General features: G+C 41.1%; 1 long non-coding RNA gene across 1 annotated transcript in view; it reads right to left on the bottom strand.

Annotated features, from left to right (window-relative positions):
• Nucleotides 1-3653: 3653 nt before the first annotated feature.
• Nucleotides 3654-20922, bottom strand: part of LOC306660311 — a 39139-nt gene continuing 21870 nt past the window's right edge. The window contains exon 2 of the long non-coding RNA XR_013763592.1: nt 3654-4166. This is a non-coding gene — a long non-coding RNA (uncharacterized lncRNA). The remainder of the gene's footprint in view (nt 4167-20922) is intronic.

The following is a 20922-nucleotide window of genomic DNA, read 5'->3' as shown; positions in this document are numbered from 1 at the left end:
GATGTAGTAGTAGTAATTGTTCATTTTCTTCTTTTTTCTCCTCCATGTTAGCTTATGGGAAAGAGAGACTACTCTTTATTTCCTCTTTATTTGCACTGCATACTTGAACCTGGCACAAAGCATTCACTCAGTAACTACACATCAAATGAATGAGTGAACAAATCTCTACTGAAGGAAAGTGAGCCAAATCTGAAGGAGGAAAGATAATGCTTAGATGTAATTTTGAAAACTTTCTGTTTTATAAAAATGGTTTTAATTTCACCCCAACCTTACATCCTATATTAAAATTAACTCAAAAGAATCATATACCTAAAGTTACCAGTCCAAGAGCATAACACTCTTAGAAGAAAATACAGATATAAATTTTCATGACCTTATATTAGGCAACAGTTTCTTGAATATAGTACCAAAAGCACAAGTAACAAAATAAAAACTAAATAACTTGGACTTCATCAAAATTTAAAATCTGCTGTGCTTCAAAGGGCACCATTAAGAGAGAGAAAAGGCAACTCATGGAATAAAAGGGAATATTTTCAAGTCAAATATCTTATAAGGGATCTGTATTCAATATATGTAAAGAGAACTTACAGTTCAACAACAGAAAGACAAATAACTCTATCAAAAATTGACAGTGAATTTAAATAGACATTTCTCCATAGAAAATAAATAAGCATATGAAAAGATGTTCAATACCATCAGTTATTAGGGAAATGAAAATCAAAAACATATTAAAACGCTATTTTACATCTAAAGATAACTATAACTTTTTTTTAAATGGCAAGTTATTTTCTCCAGTGGTTACTCATTTAAGTTCTGTCCCTTCAGCTAATACACAAGCTGGTTAAAGGGAAAAAGAACAAAGACAAAATGAAAAAAATGATCACAGAGGTGAATTCTAGATGCATCAACTTGGCTATAAACATCGAGGACCTATATTGATTCAGAATCATCTTTCATAAGCCAACCACAGTGACCCACGCCTATAATCCCAACAACAGGAGGCTGAGGCAGTAGGATTGCAAGTTCAGGGTCCAGCCTCAGCAACTTAACAAGACTCTATCTCAAAATAAAAAATAAAAAGGACTGAGGGATGTAGTTCAGTGGTAAAACAATCCCCAGGTCCAATTCCCAGTATTAAAAAAAAAAAATTATCTTACAAGCCCTGGGCTGGGGATATAGCTCAATGGCAAAGCACTTGCCTAGCATGCACGGAGTCCTGGGTTTGATCCCCAGCACCACCAAAAAAAAAAAAAAAAAAAAATATTGTATATATATCCTGAACTCATAAAATTTGAAGAGTCACCTAGAGTTATTACAAGGCAGAAGAAGACAGTGTAGAGTTCTGTGGGACTCTAACCAAGATATTTTTGTTAAAGCATCAGCACAAGTTCTAAATGCACTATGGTCCAAGGGTGTCACCCTAAACTTCATATGCTGAACCTTAATCACTGATGTGATGGCATTAAAAGGTGGGAGTTTAAGGAGGTGATCAAGTCATGACAGTCACCTCAGTGGGATCAGCAACTCCATGCAACAGAGCTCTTCTTCCCTTCTGCCATATTGAGGGCCCAGCAACAAGGTTCATTTTAAAGTGGAGATTGAGCCTTCGCCAGACTTTGAGTCTGCTGGTCTCTGCGTCTTGAACTTCCCAGCCTCTAGAACTATAAGAAATAAATTTATGTTGCTCATAAGTTACCTAGACTATGGTATTTTTTTTTATAGAAGCCTGAACAGAATAAGACCCAAGGGGACGACAGAAGGAAAATAGAAAGTCAAGTAGGGTAAACAGTTAGAAGACACTCAGCACAGCCTTTAAAAAAATATTTGTTTTAACTCAACAACAAAATCAAACAATTTAATTACAAAATGGGCCAAAGGCTTAAGTAGACTTGTGTCAAAAAAAGATATACCGATGGCCAATAAGCACATGTGAAGATGCTCAACGTGATTAGTTATTAGAGAAATAAAAAAATGAGACACTGCTTCACATCCATTAGAATTGGTTACTATAGCCAGGTGCAGTGGCACACGCCTATAATCCTAAGGGCTGGGGAGGCTGAGGCTGGAGGACCCTGGAGTCCGAAGCCAGCCTCAGCAAAAGTGAGGTGCTAAGCAACTCGGTGAGACCCTGTCTCTAAATAAAAATACAAAATAGGGTTGGGATGTGGCTCAGTGATTGAATGCCCCTGAGTTTGATCCCTGGTACCAAAAAAGAAAAAAAAAAAAAAAAAAAAAAAAAAAAAAAAAAAAGAATTGGCCACTATAACAAAAAAAAAAAAAAAAAAATCACAAGTATTGGTAAGGATGTGGAGGAACTGGAACTCTTGTACATTTCTGGTGAAAATGTAAAATAATACAGTCACTATGGAAAACAGTATGGTGTGCCTAAAATGAAATAGAACTGTCCTATGACAAAATTCCATTCTTATGTATATATCCAAAATAATTGAAATCAGAACTCAAACAGATATCTGTACACTAATGTTCCTAGAAATATTATTCACAATACCCAAAATGTGGAAGTAATCCATCAAGAGATCAATAGATATAGAAAATGCAGTATATACATACAATGGAAGACTAGTAAGCTGTAAAATGAATAAAATACTAATATATGTCAAAAATAGATGATTCTTGAAAACATGCTAAGTGAAATACAGGCACAGGCGGACAACTATTATATGATTCCATTTACATGAGATATCAGAGTGGTTAGATTCATAGAGACGAAAAATAAAATGGTGGTCACAGGGACTGGGGGAAGTCAGGTGAAGAAGTTAGTATTTGATGAGCACAAATTGTCAGTTTGGGAAAATGAAAAAGTTCTGAGGAGAATAGTAGTGATGACACTATTTAATGACACTGAACGATATCCTTACCTATGGTTAAGAAGATAACTATGTTATGCATATTTTACCACAATAAAAAAATACTGCAATATGTATAATCAGAAAAATGAGAGAGAACATCCTACTGATGTGTGACCTATCAAAATGTATAAATGCATTCTACTGTCATGTACAACTAATTAGAACAAATAAAATTTTAAAAATTTAAAAATGAAAGTGCCCATTAACAAACAGATGGATTAAGAAAATGTGGCCTATATGCACAATGGAATTTTACTTAGCCATTAAGAAGAGCAAAATGTCATTTGTTAATAAATAGATGGAAGCGAAGATCATGCGTAGTGAATTAAGCCAGACTCAGAAAGCAAAGGTTGAATGTTTTCCCTCATATGCAGAAACTAGGGAGATATAAATAATTTCTAAAAGAAGGAAATCCCATGAAAATAAAAGGGAGAACAATGAAGTATAAGAAGGGAATCAAGGGGTAGGGAGGAGAGATGGGAAAGGGGAGGAACTTTGGGATGCAAATGACCAAATTATGTTATGTGAACATATTACTATATTACAAGGAATTCCACTTTTACAGGTATCTATCATGAGCCAATTAAAAAATCAATAATGAAATAAAAGAAAGACCAGTAGACTAGAGGAAGGGGGGCAGGGGAGGGAGGAGAGGATGGAAAGAGAAAGCACTGGGAATTGAAATGGAGCAAATTATATTACATACACATATGAGCATGTCAAAATGCACCCCACTATTATGTATAACTATAATGTACCAATAAAAACATTTTTTCTAATAAAAAAAATTGTATTTACTTAGAAGCTTTCAGAATGTCAACAGAACAGCTGCAACTTTTTTTTTTCTTTTTGCAGTTACAGAGTGGTATTCAGTTAACAGAACAACAATTATTTCGTATAAGCTGCATCAGAGACAACTGAAGATGAAAAACTACTGTCCCCATATATAACTAATTTGTGCTGTGCACCAACAAGAACCTGCTTTAAATTTCCATGCCAATTTACAAGCCCCATACTGTACCAGGCAAGGTTAGTGGCTATTGAAAATACCACCAGGACAGGGCTATCTAAAGACACATTCAGTAGTGTGTTAACTATACAAAAAAAGACACTGCACAGTTTAAAAACATCTTACACAGCCTTGCATTTCAAATTTTTTCTTTGAAAGGAGTGAGTTGTGTACAGGGGAGTTAAATGCTTTATAGACAAGAAAAAAAATGCACTAGAACCAACTTTTTCATCATCATCCTCTTCTTCATCTTCATCTTCCTCTTCCTCCTCATCCTCTTCATCTTCCTCATCTTCCTCCTCCTCCTTCTTTTTATTGCGTTTTCCAGCCCTGACAACTCCCTTTTTTGCTGCATCAGGTTTGTCTTTAGCTCGGTGGGCAGCGAGATCCTCTTCGTACTTTTCCTTCAGCTCAGCAGCCTTCTTTTCTGAAGGCTGCTTGTCATCTGCAGCAGTGTGATTCCACATCTCTCCCAGTTTCTTTGCAGCATCACCAATGGACAGGCCAGGACATTCTCCTTTGATCTTTGGGCGATACTCAGGACAGAACAAGAAGGCTGACAGAGGCCTCTTGGGTGCATTGGGATTCTTGTTTCCCCTTCAGGAGGGACATAGATTTTCACTTCTCTTTCATAATGAACCTTGTCCACCTTTTCCATGTCTTCAAATTTTCCTTTCTCTCTAGCAGACGTGGTCTTCCACCTTTCTGAGCACTATTCTTGGAAAACTCTGAGAAGGCGACTGAAGCATGTGGGTGCTTCCCCTTGTGCTCCTCCCGGCAAGTTTGCATAAAGAATGCACATGATGACATTTTGCCTCTCGGCTTCTTAGGCGCTCCTTTGCCCCTGTTTAGCTGTTTTTCCTCAGCGAGGCACAGAGTGGCTCGGTGCCGTCCAGCTCTCACTTGCCCCAGTGCTGTCTCTATGGAGCTCAACGCACTGCAACAGCTTTGAGAGCGGGAGCCAGACGCAGCCTCCTATAAAAACATTTTTAAAATTTGATAAAAAGAAAATGAAATAAAGGAATGAAGCACTGATGCATGGCACCACATGGGCAAATTTTGAAAATATTATGCAAAGTGAAAGAAGCCAGGCACAAAAAGTCACCATGTACCTGCAACGTCCAGCATAGGCAATGTGCAAATCCACAGAAACACAGAGTAGCAGAGTGATTGATGGGGATCACCAGCAGGGAAGAGGAATGGGGAGGGGCTATTTTATGAGTACAGGTCTCCTTTTTGGAATTATGAATATGTTCTGAAACTATATAATGGTGATGCTTGACAATCTGTGAATATACCAAAAAATAGTGGAAGGGAAATGTACTTATTGTAGATTTGCGCTTGAATTTTTACCATGTCCGTTTCAAACCCAGCTCGTGGCTGCCTCAGTTTCTCTAGCTTCAACTTTCCTCCAGACCTCTGCTGCTTGCTCTCCCCATCTGCTGCCACTGTGACAAACTGGTCCCACAACGTGAGGCAAATGGCCAGTCTCTGGCTCCTCCCACAACTTCAGATAAAGTGCCATCTGTGGGGTCTGACTTCTCTGGAAGCCACTAAGGGATTAAGTGATGCCACCTGAAGGAATAGGAACATAACGCCCCATGAGGTGAGCTTCAGCTATGGCAAGACAGGAGCTAGGAAAGAGCCAACAAATCTCTTCTTCATTCACCCCGGATGGACTGCTCCGGGTAAGGTGCTTCTGCATATCTTACCTAGAGCCACGGACCTGTAGACTGAAGTAGCGCCCCACCTTGTGCTTGCCTCCATCCTGCCCCACCACGGCAGCCTCTGCTCTCTCCCTGGCTGCCTTGGCATCGGACCTCCCAATTAAGCAGCAGCACTTAAGCTTTTCTCCAAGGCTGTTTCCTAGACTTAAGCAGTGAATGAGCTTGTATTATTTTTTTCAATTAAAAAAAAAGCAGAAGACATAGAACTAGTTTTTTTGTTTGTTTGTTTGTTTGTTTGTTTGTTTAAGAAACCCAATAAACAGAGCAAAAGGGAGAGCACTGGACCCCAGTCAGTGGATTTAGAGCTACTCTACTCCATAAACTTATTTCTGCAGGAACCAAAACTTTAAATGTAAATCCTGGGTGTTTTCCTAACACAGCTCAATGTCTTTACTTATTTTTTTTTTTTTTTTTTTTTTTTAGTATATCTAATTAAGTCCTTTTGTAAATCTAGAAAGCAGTAAAAACAAAGTTTAAAACCACATCACATAAAAGGATCTGAATTTGTACTCAATGATTAAAATTCAAAGGGACAGGGCCCCAAACCAAGGACGGATGAGAACACCTGCCTGTGCTGTCCTCATCTGACTTTGTCTGAAATTTAGAGACAGTCAAAATCCCATCATCCTGGAATCTGATCTCCTGGACTGCAGGATCAACGTAAGAGACTCTAAGGCCATGCAGCGGTTTCTGTGTTGACACTGATTCTAAACTTCGCTGGCAGTGAGGATGAAAACCACAGGCCTGGGAGTCGTGTCTCTGGAGCTAAATGAACTAAGTGAGAATCCTCATGATGGCATTTGTCAGAAGTCGTAGTAATGGCCACATTCTTCAGGCATTCTTCTCTGTAACTCAGCTTCAAAGTCATCAGCTTCTACTCCTACAAGAGGGAGCCAACAGTAAGAGACGAGGATTATCAGCCAAACACACACACAGCACTTACAGCTCTGGGGCACAGAAGGCCATGACCTCCAGCTCCAAGTCCAACCTCTGACTCTATTCAGCAAATTGAGAACCCCCCTCCCACATCCCAGATCCCATCTAGGAATATGGAGTGTGACATGTTGTATCCAGGAACAGACAAATTCATTTGCACAAACTCGTGCTGTACATACATCCCAATGTCACCCTCATGTTCTCTCTATCCCTTAAGGTCCTTCCTTGCAACGTGAGGAGATGGCAGTACACAGTGAGCATTCTCACAGCTGTGCCAGGGACCAGCTGTTGTGTCTAGGCACCAGTGAAGCATCCAAAATTCCATACAGGGCTCCAACAGAAACTCTGCAGGCAGGTCCCAGTGTCTGCTCCACCCCAGGCGAAACACGTGCCACTCCTAATAGGAGGTCAAAACTGCTGTTTTGGCAACAAATTGAGAACTTATACACCCAGGCTCACAGCATTATTATTAAAAAATAGGCAGAAGGTAAAAGCTACTCAAGCCTCCATACATGGATGGGTACATCAACAAAACATGATATATACAAAATAAAATATCATTTAACTTTAAAAAGGAGTGGAATTCTGACATGGGATACAACTTGGATGAATCTTGAAAACATGAATGGGAAATGAAATAAACCAAACACAATAGTACAAGTGCAGAGTCACTTCACTTACATGGGATATCTAGAACAGGCAGATTTACAGAGGCAAGAGGTAGATTAGTTTACCACATATGGAGGGAGGGAGGAGCAAGAGTTATCGTTTAATAGGTGTGGAGTTTCTGTTTGGGATGAGAAACAAATTCTGGAAACGGATGGCCGGGAGGATAGCACAAGAATGTGAATATACTTAACTGTACTCTTAAATATGTTAAAACAGTATATATTGTGTTGTGTATATAACAGAATTTAAAATATTTTTACCTTTTTTTTTTTTAAGGCTAGTACTCATCTCTGCTTTCCTTTGGAGTCACTCACAAATTCAAATAAATCACAATCTGATCTTGGCAGATCTGTGTTTATTTTCATTTAGGAGAGGAGCCACCCTCAATATTTTGTCATTGATTTAATACCTAATTGGGGGTCAGTCCTTAATTAGCAGGGAGAATAGATAGATAAAGTGATTTTTTTTTTTAATTTTTGCTTTTTGGAATAGAGTATTTGAAAAATTTGGGCACATATTTGGACACAGTGTCTCCTTTATTAAAAGAGCCATTTAAACAGAAAAGTCCGGTATTCAAGTTTTAAAGACTCTAGAATCATCTGAGAATTGGTTAAAAATGAAAACTCCCACGTTGCTCCAGATTTACACCTTAGCAGTCACGTAACAGACTACTCACTTGACCCCGCACCCATGGAAGCATGTAAAGGATTCAAGAGGACACGGACAGGTCTATTAAGAAAATAAGGGCTGGGAGTGCAGCTCTCTAGAGGCATAGGGCTTCCATCCTCAAAACCTGCCCCTGCCTGCCAACAATGAATATACCAGAGACCTTTCCAGAGGGCCCACCGGGTCAAAATTTGTCATGATGACTGAAAGATATTATTTGGCTTTTCTACCATTCTCAAGTAGACAGTAGAGTTTGCAAACAAAATCAGTCATGTATTTGAATAAATGAGTGGATTACCCAGTCACACAGCTACATGTCCTTAGAGAGATCCACTGTAGTTTGGTTTTCTACTGTAAATATTTATAAGTTGCCTGACAAATCTCTGGGGCCAAACTAATTTATTTATGAATTCAAACCAAAATTAAAAATTCTGTGAACAGAGGCATTCACTTAAAAGTCAGCTATACCTTTAATGTGCACACATTAATTTTCTGTTTTGTACTAAATTTTGGACCTGATTTTTTTTGAGGGGTATGGATGCAAAATCTCAGGAATGGTCAGTGCCTGAAAGCATTTAAGTAAGCAAGAAATCAGTATGGGAAAAATCAAGTAATAATAATTTACATTTGTGTTATGTTCACCCAGAACTCTTTTATTTCACTTAACCCTGACAATCTGTGGCACCAATGCAAGGAACAAGTTCATAAAATGAAGACCTTGCTACTGCTATGTCTGTTGTTTTTTTTAATTTTATAAGTGAGAAAAGAACTGAGATTCTGTGTTAGTCAGCTTATTGTCACTATAACAAAAATACCCGACAAGAACAACTTGGAAGAAATTTTTTATTTTGACTCACGGTTTCATGGTTAGCTTCGGTCCATGGTCAGCCAACTCCATTACTCTGGGCCCAAGGTGAGGCAGAACATCACATCAGAAGGGCATGGCAGAGGAATGCCTCTCTGTTCCTGGAGGCCAGGAAGCAAACAGAGAGAAAAGGGAAGGGGCTGCAGGGAAGATGAACTCTTCCAGGGTCAGCCGCTAGTGACCCTCCTCCTCCATCCATGCCTCACCCAGGACAGAAGTCCTTTCAAATTATTAATCAACCTACTGAATTAATCCACAGATTAGATCACAGCTCTCATAATCTAATCATTACACCTCTGAACATTCTTGCATTATCAGTTTTAGAGGAACACCTCATAACCGAATCATTATCAGTTTTAGAAGAACACTTCATATGCGAATCATAACAGATGCAGAGGTTAATAGCCTGCCTAACAATTATAATGTGACCATGACAAACTGCCTGGGCCTCTCATGTCCCTGTTCATGCACCAATTGCTGCCACCCTCTCATCTCTCTCAGCCAGGCCATTAATTAAGGGAGATACTGAAAGCACAGGAGCAATGGGGGATGAAGAAAAGACAAACAGACACATAGGGAAAAAAAGATGGGGCCAGGTGGGTAGCCAAGCCCTGGTGAGCCCTGACTGACTCTAAGCTAGCTCAGCAAGTTTATTATATAGGTTTCACCATCAAAAGGTTCATTGTGGGAAAGTTTCAGCAAAGCAGGCAATCTGAAAGATGCAGGACTGGTGAGACATTAGGGTCACCTCATTTTGCTCAGAATTCACTGTCCCTGGGAAAAGATGCTGAACTCCAGGCCTGGACTGATAAAGCTGGGCGCCTTCAGTCGTAGCCACCCCTGGCCGGCATTACCTTAGCATGGTAACTGGGGCCTCCTGACCTGCACCTTCTCACAGGCAGCTCCCAGCAGAAACACCGCCACCAGGAGTCAGGCCATGATTTAGATCACCACTCTCCACAACAAACTAGTTAATGGACATCAATGTCTGAGCTTATTCTACTAAATTACAACCACTTCATCAAACAGTTGTTTTAAGATGTGGAAGTGTCTAACCTTACAGGGTACAAAACATCCTTTCTCATTACATTAGTTAAGATACAACTGCTATAACGCATACCAAAATAACAGAAACTTAAGCAAAATAGGGTGTATTTCTCCCTTGTGTAATGGTTGATATGTGAGCAGACTGTTTTTAATATATTTTTTATTTTTAATTGACATAATAATGGTACATATTTTAGGTGTATAGTGTGAAATTTCAATACAGTATACAATTTAATGATCAGATCAGGAAATTGCATCACCTAAAACACTTATTTCTTTGTGTTAAGAACATTAACAATCCTCTCTACGAGTTATTTTGCAACATACAGTTAATTGCTTTTGACCCTCATTATTCAACCATAGAACATTAGAAGTTATTTCTCTTTCCATAATATGTTTCTGTGATGCTGGAAACACAGGCTTTGATTTTGTTGTTCTGCCATTTTCAGTATGCATCTTCGGTTTCGTAGTATTATATATGGCTGCTATTGCTCCTGCCATCATGCCAACATTCCAACCTACAGAAAGAAAAGGAGGCAGCTGAGTAAAAAATCACATTGTTAAGGGCACACAACCACAAGTTGTGCATATTACTTCTGCTCACATAACAGAACTTGGTCTTACAACCACCTATAGATTTGATAGAGCTTGGCAGTCATAGGCCCAGCTAAAGATGGGGGTTTTCTGACTAAAGAAGAAGGGAGGTTGTTATGAGTGAACAACGGGCAGTCTCTGCTACACTCACCTCTTACATCAGAACAAGTCAGTCACAGTCCCTGGTTCCCACCTCCAGTGGACCAGGTCACTCTGGTGAGCACCGCCCCCCCCCCCCCCCGCCCCGTGCCCGTGGTCCTCTCCATGTCGTGCATCTATGCTGTGCCATCTGTCTCTGAGAAACAAATTGTGGTGTTAGGAAAGCAACCTGACCTGAACGCTGATCAGAGTTGTGCATGGAGAAAAGGAGACATTCCCTCCCATCGGCCCTGTTTGTTCAATGTACATTAATCACAATAAGCCGGAGAACGAGGACACTAGGTGACCTGCAGCAACTAGAATGCACGTGTCAAAGGTAGCCCTGGCCACAAGAGCACCAACAAAACAGCATTTAGCAGCAGGATTACATCCTCTTCATTTTTCTAGCCTAGTAGCCAGGGTAGCACAAAATAAAAATCAACATTGTTAGCACTTTACATTGTACAGCGTGTTTCATAAATGTGATCTAACCCCCAAACATGAATGTTACCCAAACCCCAGAACATAGCTATCATTATTGTCACCATTTTACAGTTGGTGAATCTGCAGGTAGTGGGCTGAGTGAACCACTGTCCCAAAAGACACAGTCAGGAAAGTCAGTCCTGCTCGCCCAGGTGGAAAGTAGAATGTGAAGAATTTTCTGTGGAGGGCAACTCCTCTTTCCTCCTGAAACTAACAGGGCTTAGCTTAACTTTCAGAATCTGACACTAATCACATGTACGTGAACTATTTACGATTCATTCCTGAATCCAATGCCCATAATACTGTGCATATCACTAGATATGTATTGGATCCGCTGACAACACCCAGTCCTGTCCCTGTGCACACAGTGCCCTTTCCTGGGGCTCTCTGCTCACCTGACGCTGGTGACTACAGCACCAGTGTGGACTATGGTGTAGAGACGGATTTAAAGCAAGATGGCAGCAGCCACTCCAGATTAATTTCCTTCCACTTCTTTTCTGACTGCCCACCAGAGCCACCTTGCAGTTCTGACAATGGTGGCAATGGCAGGAAGTGAGAAATAGATGCAATGATGGAGTAAATAGCACTGAACTTGGAGTCCGTGTCTATGGGTCTAGTCCCAGCTCCCACAGTGACTGCCTGAGTGGCCATGGGAAAGGAACTCGATTTCTTTGACTTCAATTTTCTCATCTATAAATAGGGATGACGGCAGCTCCAGGAGAATTCAATGAGAAAATGATACCTGCTGAGATCCTCCAAAGCGGCCAGCCCAGAGCACACTCCAATAAACATGCCATGGGAGTCTATAGCTGAAGACATTTATTCCAACCCTTTGTTTCATAAGTGGCAGAACTGGGGTCTGAGAAGTAGAATATTATCCCAAATGTGTTCCTGCTGGCCAGCACAGAACCAAGAATGAATCCTAGCTCTTTTCTCTTGGTCTAGTGCAGTCCAGTGGGCCATGCTCTCTGATGCATGGACGGAGAAGCTTTGGAAATCATATGAGTATGGAGGGTTCAGAGGGGCTTGGACAGCTGCAAAGCTCAAGAAGGATATATGCATGGGCACATGTGCAAGCATATGTGTGAGCACACATACATGCACACATACATACACACACGCACACAAACACACACGTGCACACATAAACACACATACACACACACACACACACACACACATACACACACACACACACTACTACATAGCAGAGCATGGATTGGGGCTCTACTGCATAATCCAGTAGATAAAGTCAGTCCTAGAATTTAAGCCAGATTAGCTGTGCCTCAGAACCTTCTATCATCTTCTGGAATGTTCTCTCTGCCCGATGCCCAATACATCAACTTCCTTAAAGCTTTTCGGCTTCTATCAATCTCACTACCATCAAAACTTCACCTTTTCTCATTACCACTGCTTCTTGGGCCTGACCCAGCAATTCAAGTGGGATTTGGCTCATTATGTTAAGCAATAGATTAACCAGAATAAATGAAAATCCTCAGTAGTCTAAATATCATAAGTGAGCAAAAGGTCAATGGGAAGCTAGCCATGGAAATGTCCAGGGGAACAAAAAAGACTAACTCACTACTGTTCCCCTGACACCCAGAAAGGAACATTGAGGGAACAGGATAGAACCTGGATCTAAAGACTGCTGCTGTACTATGGAACCAACCTAGGTGTCCTTCAACAGATGTGTGGATAAAGAAAATGTGGTGTATATATATATATATATATATATATATATATATATGTTTGTGTGTGTGTACACACACAGAATATTATTCAGCATTGAAGAAGAATGAAATTATGGCATTTGCTGGCAAAGGGATGGAACTAGAGACTATCGTGCCAAGTGAAATAAGCCAATCCCCCAAACCAAAGATAGAGTGTTCTCTCTGATATGTGGATGCTAATTCAAAATGGGACAGGGTGGGGGTGGGCTTGGGAACAATAGAGGTACTTTGGATTAGACAGAGGGAAGTAAAGGGAGTGGGAATCGGGATGGGAAGGATAGGGGAATGAATCAGACATTATTACTGGATGTATATATATGACTGCATGACCAGTCATATATATACATCATATACAACCAGATTCTACATCATTCTGATTCTACATCATATACAACCAGAATAAGAAGTTATACTCCATGTATCAAAATGCATTCTACTGCCATGTATAACTAATTAGAACAAATTTAAAATTTTTAAGAAGAGTACTGCTGTATCTTTTTCCTTAAAGCTCTTGGCAGTTCTGAGCTGTTATGGAGGCAGACTGATTCCCATTCTTGATAACAAGCCCTTGAGGAATGACTTTAGATACGCTGGCTTGTTAACAAGCAGGATGTGGGATTCTTGGGAAGGAACTGTAATTCAAGGAAGCCAGAAGGGAAAAGATCCTGGAAGACAGAAGGGAATAGAAAATGTCCAAAAGCTAAAAAGTAGGAAAGGAGATACGGAGGTAAAGGAGACTGTGCTCATCTGAGACAGGAATGGGCTTCTCTGGTCCAGGAGATGCATTGTTCACTCAGCACTGACTAACTACAAGCCCTGTGCTTGGCACCATGGAAACCACCAGAAGAGAGACACTGGTCCTGCCTGCAAGGAGATCATGCCCCGATGGGAGAGAGAGATTCCAATCAAACAACCACACTGTAGATCAAAGTTTCAGGTGGGCAAGTTCGGGGAAGGAGAGGCTGTGACTGAGCACTTGCTGTTGGTGCCCACCCTGACCTCCTGGATGGTTGTGTTTGGTGTATTTCCCTGCTGCCCTCAGTCTCTACCCAATGAGTGGACTTATGACCTTTCAGTGGCTACCCAGAGACATCTCCTGCAGGAAGTGCTTGGCCTTCACCCACCCTGGCAGCCAAACCTGACTGGGGCAGGGATAAGAGCACCAACATTTTCCTCAAGACACAGACGCTGCAAATTGGCCTGCCCTCCAGGGTTCCCTCCCAGACGAGCTGAAGCCACACGCTAAGAGACTAGAACCTTCTCGTGTAGCTCCCCACCCCCCACCCACCATCTTGTTTCCTTCACCCCAGTTTTCCTGAGGGTGCTTCCTCAGTAAATCATTAGCACACACATCCCCTCCCCCAATCAGGCTCTGTCTTTAGAGAATGTAATCTAAGACAATGATATTCTGAAAGTATATAATTGGGAGATTTGACCATGTCAAGGGTCTAGGGAAGGCTTTCTGGAGGACATGATTAAGTTGAAGTGAAAAATTAATAAAAATGGGTTGAAAAGGAAAGAGATAGTATTCTGGGCAGAGGAAATAGCATGAACAAAGGTCCTGTGGCAGTACTTTTGTGATTGTCCCAAGGAAAGTCAGTGAATCATGAGTCCACAGAGTAAGGGGAGTCTGGTGTGAGATGTGATGATAAGATGAGCTCAGAACACAATTGGCCCAATTGTCTAGCTCTAGCAGAGCCAGAAATAGAAGTTACAGGGAGATGTTTTGATTTAATAATCTGGCCATGATAGCCAGCTCAAAGGCATAGTTGCCTTTGAGAAGCAGTGAGTTCCTGTGAATGAGAACGCAACTAGAGAGAGTTGGTTCCTGTCAGGGAACTTATGTGTAGCATGGGGTTGGTGTTAGAATACAAGATCCTTAACCTTTCTGAGTTTAAAGTTCAATGTTTAGCCTATTAAATAAGGCTGCAGTAAAAAAAAAGTTACTCCCCCACTGGACAATGGACAAAGTCAGCCCTGGGCAAAATTGAGGGGTAAAAACAGTTTTTTCTATACTGCCTATGTCCCCTTCTCCCCAAGACCTCCAGGACCCTTGAACTGACCATCTTTTCAGTGTCTGTCTCACCCTGAGATAACTGGGCCTCACAGCCCATAGGTGTCTGGTGTCACCCAGTTGTCAAGTGTAGCCATAAGACCTTCAGGTTTGGGAATTAAAATGCCTGATCGCAAACCTTGACTCCAGATTCCCTGCTTAGTGGCCTCAAGTTAATTCTTTGTCTTCTCTTACTTTGTTTTTCTCATCTGTAAAATGATAAGAACAGTACCTATTCTGCTGGATTTTGTTAACAGTAAATGAAATAATAAAAATCACTTGGTATGATGCCTATACATCCTCATTAAAAATTAGTTAACTGTCACTGAAGTTACAGAAGTAATTGCTAATAGGACACAATGCTGCTCTTTCTAGAAGAGCATTATAATTGAGAGCATGAACTTAAAGCCAGTCTGCTGGACTCCGATCTTGCCTCTCCCACTTTCTGGTGTGTGACCTGCTTTGGACATGTTTCTCAGGGCCCTGCATTTCCATTTCCCTATGAGTAAACTGGGAATAATGAAAATACCTCATTAGGTTGTTGTGAGAATTAAATGACATAGTCATAAAACATTTAAACTGGAGCCTATCTTTGAGGATTTCAGTAGAGGCTATCTATTCTTAGTACTTGCAGAATTATTCATATTTCAAATGATCATTCATTGACAGTCTGAAGAAATGAGCCTATCATAGTTAAAGGGCAGAGAGGCATGCTGGCCTCTGGGAAGTTCTTTCCTGTTGGGAGGCCTTAGGCGCCTCTGAAATAGAACCCTAACTCTTTCGGGCTACTCACAGCCAAGACCACATCAGAGGTTCTGCCTCTGAACCTCTGTTGAGGCTCCTAGGCCTGTAGTATAGACAGGAGAACAGGCGTCTTGTCCTTCACGTAGTCATTGGCAGGGGACTGTACAGAGTCACAAACCATCTCTCATTCATCTTGTGTTCTCAGGACTTGACAGTGGACCCCACACATACCCATTCTTCAATAAGTCTTCTCCAATGGAGTGGTGTGTCCACAGACTGTCTCCATCCCTGACTCTGGTCTCTTGACCAGGTTCTCTCCATAGCCATTAAGCCAGGCAGCTTGTGGGGCTCAAGGTTTAGAACATTCTTCAGGGACTTCTTAGATTTATACATCACAGCAGTGACATCTTCCTCTGAGATTGACAGTGATCTCAGAAGAGTATTCCAGGCTCTAAACTCGCCCAGCATAGAGCTGAGAGAGCCTGCAAGTCAGACATATCCCCGGGCTTCACAGCGCCATCCCATGAAACTCCACTTCGACTTTTCCATGTTTCAAAAGAGTTTCTTAGACCAACTTCTCTTAGAGTCTTCTGGTATGTTCTGAGCACTCTGGGGTATTTAAGGACTCTGCATTATTTCTTCACAAGGCTAACAATTTTTGATATGGCCTCTCCTGATTCAAAATAGTACAGGCAGACATGCGGCACTTGTCTCTCTATTTTGAGAGGGGATAAGCTGTAGAAATTCTGGTTGTAGTATCCTAAAGATACTGCCTTGCGTTTGATGCTTTCATGTACTCCAAGTTAATCCCTGCTAATGTTTACAAGAATATTTCTTCCATCAGACAGAAAAGAAAACCAAAGCCCAAGCTCAAGGTGGCTGAGGGACTCGTGCAAGAAGCCATGCTGCTCAGTGGCAGAGCTGATCCAAATTTGAGAAGAAAAATTGAGTTAGTTTAAAAAAAAAAAAAGGATAAAACCTAAAGCAAGTCTCGAATCAGTCCACATGCAATATGTAATAGGGAAACAAGGGTGCGGTGAACCAAGTTGAATATTTCAACAGCTTGGATGCGCTAAATGAAGAGCCAGGTCATTGCCAACTTGCTCCAGTCGAACGAGCACTGAACCTGCCCTTCATTCAGTCAACCATTATTCACGGAGGGTCACACACTGCCAAAGGCTCAGGAATCAGGGGTGAATACCTTTCCTGGCATTCCAGCCTGTAGGACTGCACAGGAAACTGGGAAATCAATGGATTAGAGAGGGGTGTGGTAAATCTTATAATAGGAGTGGGTTAGGGGAGGTCCCAAGGTAGGCACTTGCCCAGCTTAAAATGGTAAATGAAGCTTCAAAGAGAAGGCGATATCAGAACCAAGTGCCACAAGACTTAAGTGGAGATTTCTAATGGATGAGAGAAGAGGATGACCAGATAATGGGGGAAACAGGCAAAGGCAGGTCCTGTAATCGTACAGCACATTGGAGGAACTGCCAGTGTAGCTGGGAATGGGACCAATTCATGAAAAGTTATGTATCTGTCGTGCTAAAGAATTTGAACTGATCCTGAAGATGACAGATAAAAATTGAATAATTTTATTTTTAAATGAAAATGACCTGATCACATTTCCACTTTAGAAATTCACTCTGGAAAATTATTTATAAGACAGAACACACTAAATGGGGAAAGGAGTTTAAAATATTGGTAGTCAAGTCAAGAAAGATCAGAGTTTGAATTAAGGGAGAAGAAAGTAGAGGGAAAATATTTGAAGTGTATTCAGAAATTAGAAATTATTGTGGTGAAATATGAGACATAGGAAAGAGAATGGTAACAATGGACTCGTAGATTTCCAAGGAGCAACTGGGAAGATGGACCATTCTCTAAGATGGAGAGAGTTGGAGTAGGACAGAAGGAGATGAGTCACGTTGGAGATGCCAGGGGACATGTGAATGAGATGTCAGTAAGTAGTGGGGACACAAGTTGGAAGCCCAGGAGAAGGAACCGGTATAAGGCTGTGAGTTACGAAATCACTGATAGGTGGTAACTGGAGTCACAGGTGTGCGTGAGACCACCCAGTTCCACACATTAGCAGTAAAAAGAGGGCAAAACTCAGGACAGATTTGAGGAACAGCAATAGCTCAGGGTGGGGGTGGAGGGAAGGATAAAAAAAGCATACAAAAGACGCGTAGGAGTGACTAGAGAGAGGAGGAAAATAGAGAAGAGATTGAAATCACAGGAGCAAAAGAGAAGAGAAGAAAGCCACCCAACCAATCTTCACTGAGCTCTATTTTGTACTCAGCCCTATTCCAGGAGTTTTACATATGTTCTCTCATTTAAGGCCCCTAGGGAAATCCCATGAGTAACGTATTAGTATTCTGATTTAACTAATATGGAAATTGTGGCCCAGAAAGTTAAAATAACTTGTCCAGCATCACATAGCTACTGAGTGGTGAAATGGGATTCAAAGCCAAAACTTTCTGACACCAAAGACCATAATTCTCTTTCCTTACATAAATTGCTTCAGAAAAGTCAAGTTAAATAGGAACTGAAAAGAACTAAATGAATGTGAGAAGTCAAGGTCCTGCCCGGGGCAAAGCTTCCTTGCCATGAATTACAAAATGAATAGAAAGTGAACCGGCAGCGGCAATGAACATAGAGTACTTTTTAATGTTGTTATTAGGACATTATAGTTATCCATAACACTGGGGTACATTTTGACATAATCGATTATACAGGCATGGAATACAATTAGCTCCACTTCAGTCCCCAGTACTTCCCTCCTCCCTCCCTTGTCCCACTTCCTCCTCTCTACTGGTCTTCCTTCTATTTATTTATAGTTTTAAAATTAGTGCTTTTTAGTTATACATAAAAGTGAAATTCACTGTGGTATATTCAGGTACGTACACAACATATTGTGGTCAATTTCATTCCACCATTTCTCCCTTTCCTGTCCCTCCTTCCTCCCCTTCTATTCCTTTCCTCTACTCCACTGTTTTCCCTTCCATATTCATGGGATTCCCACGAACCTTATTTTTTTTTTCTTTATTCTAGTCTAGCTTCTACATATGTGAGAAAGCATACCAAGGAGTGGGATAGCTGGGTCATATGGGGTTTCATTGTTAGTATTTTGAGGAATCTCCATAATGCTTTCCAAAGTGGTTGAACTAATTTGCTGTCCCACCAACAATGTATGAATGTACCTTTCCCCCTACATCCTCAGCAGCATTTACTATTACTTGTATTCTTAATGATTGCCGTTCTAACTGGAGTGGGATGAAATCTCAATGTAGCTTCGATTTGCATTTCCCCGATTGCTAGGAAAGTCATGTATTTGTTGGCCGCTAGTATTTTTTCTTTAAGAAGGGTCTGTTGAGTTCTTTTGCCCATTTATTGATTGGGTTTGGGTATTTTCGATTTTCATGTTAAGGTTTTTGAGTTCTTTATATATTCTGGATATTAATCCCCTGTCAGAGGAATAGATGGCAAAAATATTCCAGTCTGCAGACACTCTCTTCAGGTCCTAATTGGTTTTTTTTGCTGTACAGAAGCTTTTTAATTTGATGCTAGTCCACGTATTAATTCTTAGTTTTATTTCTTAAGCTTTAGGGGTCTTGTTAAGGAATTTGGTGCCTGGGTCAATATGTTGGAGTGTTGACCCTATGTTTTCTTCTATAGTTGCAAAGTGTCCGGTCTAATCCCTAGGTCTTTGATCCGCTTTGAGTTAACTTTTGTGCAGAATGGAGATAGGGATGTAACTTCATTCTTCTACTTATGGATATCTAGGGTCCTAATATCTGCTTCAATGACCCCTAAGTTAGGTCCCCAGTGACCTCACTTCCTTCCACTAGGCCCCACCTCCTGCAGGTCCCACTACCACCTACATTCATCATAACCACCGCGTGTAGAATCACCCTGAGTGTTCCAACTTGGAAGCTGGAATCTCTACCCACCTCCACCTCCCAGACTGAGGGAACCGCAAGCAGACGTACTGAGACAACAGCCAAAAGCCGAAAGGAATTCTTCAATAGCCAGAACCTTGAACAGCCCCAGAGACAAGATATGTCCCAAAGCAGGCTCAAAGACTTAAAAGCTGATCCTCTGATCAGAAACAAAGGCTCACTGCTTATATGAGCTCTGCCCAGTCCCATGTGCTCCTAATACAGGGAGTTAGGTATAGGCACGGACACTGCAGAACAGGGATTTCAAAGGGCATTCTGCATTGGGACCGGGCAGCTGACCACATTTGTCCTTCACCACATCCCAGGAAAATTCAATGTGAAGAAAATTACAGTCCCAAGGATAGCCAGCCTTTGTTCAGGAGGCATGTTAGGCCTAGAAAAAAGTTGGAAAGTCATTCTTCCAGCAGAGGACCAATTATGATTTTGCTATCATCCTTGATAGTCTTTCTTCTAGGTCTTTGGGTGGTTTGGAATAGCAATTAAGATCATTAACAGTGGATGCAACCTCCCTTCTATCTTACAGGAATAAAAGAGACCCAGTTTTAAAGGAAGCATCTCCTGCTGGGGTACTCTCATAGTGACAGCTCATGAGAGGGCTCTGCACGCACTGAGAAGCTCCAGCTGTGAAGGTCCTTTACCCTGTGTGACCCTGGTATTAGCAGATTTTAACATGCACCTCTTTCCCTCCTTAGCTATGTCCTGAACTGAGCACCTGATTTTTTTCTTCCACCCAAATGAAAAGGCTGTACCCAAACCAGAAGAAATTAGTTCAGAGATTTTGTTTCTTTGCTAAGTTTGCTACCACTGTACATTGTCTAACTATTTTGCAGTTCTGGGGAATATCCTCAAAGCACAGGCCCATGTTAGCAAACATGCTCTGTAGCATAATTTATATAATCAGCTACCTTGTCCCATGCAAAAGCTTCAAGTGATTTCTGTTGTAAATAGAAATGTTAACAGTTGTATATGATAAAAATTATATTTTCTTCATTCTGCTAGGTTTGAATTAATTCTATCTTACCCAAATGACTTTTAAAATGTGCTCCCATGGCCCCCTATATTCCTCTAGCAGAGCATGTACAACCTTTTTTTACATTGGTCTGTGTACTTGTTTGTATGTCTTATTAAAATGTTTGGGGGCTGAGATGTAGCTCAGTGGTAGAACACTTGCTTAGCATGCACAGGGCCCTGAGTTAGAACCTCAGCACTGCAGAGTAGAAGAGAAAAGAAAAAAGAAAAAATTGTTCAGACATCGTAAAGTACATAATATGGATGAGGGAGTGGATGGATGGATAGATGAACAGATGGATACTTCACCTCAAGGATATCATGATATTAACTAATATGGCTTTGCCCAACCTCTTAATAACTAGTGAAGTCCTCTGTTTGGTGGGAGAAATTTTTTTTTTTTTTTTTTTGGGTGCTGGGGATCGAACCC

This window comes from Sciurus vulgaris, assembly GCF_902686455.1.
Source record: "Sciurus vulgaris genome assembly, chromosome: 1".
Classification (NCBI taxonomy): Eukaryota; Metazoa; Chordata; class Mammalia; order Rodentia; family Sciuridae; genus Sciurus; species Sciurus vulgaris.
This window is presented reverse-complemented; position numbering and strand designations above follow the sequence as displayed.